Source organism: Prunus avium, unplaced genomic scaffold, assembly GCF_965620075.1.
Source record: "Prunus avium unplaced genomic scaffold, drPruAviu1.hap1.1 HAP1_SCAFFOLD_18, whole genome shotgun sequence".
Taxonomy (NCBI): Eukaryota; Viridiplantae; Streptophyta; class Magnoliopsida; order Rosales; family Rosaceae; genus Prunus; species Prunus avium.
The window spans coordinates 160,001-162,500 of record NW_028276878.1 but is presented as its reverse complement, the minus strand read 5'-3'; positions in this window follow the sequence as shown (position 1 = coordinate 162,500).

Genomic DNA, 2,500 nt, shown 5'->3' with positions numbered 1-2,500 from the left:
CGGCTCCACTCCGACTCGCCGCTCACCCACTACTCCGAAGGCAACCGATATTTTGTGGCATCATTGCTACTCTTAAGATTGTCATCCTCGACTTGCTCGTGCATTGGGCTCGCACCTTGCACACACAAGCAATGCCTAGACAATCCTAATCATAGCTCAACCGCACACTCAGAGGATTGGATAGCTTCTTTCAAAGCCAACCTACCCCCACACGTGTGAGAGTGGCCAACAATTCCCTAGCTTCTTCATCAACTCCGCCGAAAGCCATCCTCGACATACCCGTGCATTGAGAAGGTTTGGTGGCCGTACTCCCAACACAAAAGCATACCGAAGACAACCCCAAGCTAAAGCTCACTTGAAGCCAACGCATCGTCACCATGTGTTCGTGTGGCCGAGAATTGGGCAGCTTCTTCATCAACCCCGCCAAAAGCCATCCTCGACATACCCGTGCATTGAGAAGGTTTGGTGGCCGTACTCCCAACACAAAAGCATACCGAAGACAACCCCAAGCAAAAGTTCACTTGAAGCCAACCCATCGTCGCCCACAACTAGTGGGTGAATGGTGTGCTTCCCGGGGTTGGCATAGACATTCCCTCGCATGCAAAAGATTGTCGATGCGAAAGATTGTCTATGCCAAACCCGGGAAGCACACCATTCACACACTCCCGACCGGTGTGGTGTGGCGGTGATTGGATAGTTACAGATTGAGCACTTGCCAAGGATCAAAATGTGTCATTTAGAAGAAACATTTTCAAAAAGTTTTTAAAATCTTGTGGGTTTGCAACTCATAAGAGCGTCACTTTCAACGTCCCCGGTATTGGATTGAGTTTCTAAAAACAACCGTGCACACCGAGGTTAAACTTTACCGGCTCCACTCCGACTCGCCGCTCGCCCACAATTTGTTTGCAACGAAACATTTGTTTTTAATTTTGTTGGTTTAAATCTTGTTGGTTTGAAATTGTTTTGAAAAGGTTCTTTAAATCTAGTGGGTTTGCAACTCATAAGAGCGTCACTTTCAACGTCCCCGGTATTGGATTGAGTTTCTAAAAACAACCGTGCACACCGAGGTTAAACTTTACCGGCTCCGCTCCGACTCGCCGCTCGCCCACTAGTCCGAAGGCAACAAAACATTTGTTTTTCATTTTGATGAAAATTTCTGTTTTTAAATCTTGTTGGTTTGAAATTTTTTTGAAAAGGTTCTTTAAATCTTGCGGGTTTGCAACTCATAAGAGCGTCACTTTCAACGTCCCCGGCATTAGATTGAGTTTCTAAAAACAACCATGCACACCGAGGTTAAACTTTACCGGCTCCACTCCGACTCACCGCTCGCCCACAAATCCGAAGGCAACAAAACATTTGTTTTTAATTTTGATGAACTTTTTTGAAAACATTGGCTTGGCAAGCCCCAATCCGCGACTATCCACCCACCGCCACCCCACACGGGTGGTTGTTGTTGCGAAATGAGGTTGTGGTCGACATGCCCGCGCATTTGAGAAGGAGTTCCTAGCACTCCATGCTCTTCCATGCCAAAAAAAAGCCTAGACAACCCCATTTCGCAACTTTCCACGCCTTTTTTTTTCCCCCTCACCCATGGCGGCGGCGTGGTGGCGGCGGCCGGATTCCGGCCACCACCGCCATGGGTGGCAGCCCCCCGACCCCGACACCAAACCCATAATACCGAGGCAACATATCGAGGCAACATGACATGGGTGTGGCGTGGGGGAAGGGGGCTGCAGCTAGGAGGGCATGGGCTGCCATGCATATGCAGGCAACACACACCCCCCTATATAGCATTTTATGCATTTAGCCCTTTGACAGGAAGAGACATCACCTATGCGCGAGGAGTCATAATGGGCTCTAAATAATTCAATACAAGGTATTTGGACGTGATTTTTTGCAGGGATACTAAGAAACATGCAATCTCTGATGGGAAAAAGTTTCATAAATATTTGAAGTCGGGAAGTATTTTTTATTATTTTTAGAAGTCGTAAAATTGAAAAAATCATTAAAACAAATCCGGGAGGAATTTTTTAGTTTTGTAACTTGGAGAAGGTCCTAAAAATCATAGACTACTTATGGGGAGCTTATTGTGCGAGGAAATTTCAATAAAAATGGGGTTTGACAAGGTTTGAAAAATTCTGTCGACATTTGAAAAAATCTGGAACTAGGCTGCCGGCATGCTGCGCACATGCTGCGCGCATGCTGCGCGAAGGCTGCGCGCAGGCCACGGCAGGACAAGTTTCGCTAGCCTCACTGTCGACCGAATGCGCAAGCTGCGCGCACGCTGCGCACAGGCTGCGCGCACGCTGCGCAAGCTGCGCGCACGCCATGGCAAGACAAATTTCGCTAGCCTCACTGTCGACAGAGTCAGCACGCTGCGCGCACGCCATGGCAGGAGAAGTTTCGCTAGCCTCGCTGTCGACAGAATCAGCACGCTGCGCGCAAGCTGTGCGCGCGCATGGCATGGCAAGTTTCGAAAAATTCTGTCGACAGGCTCCCG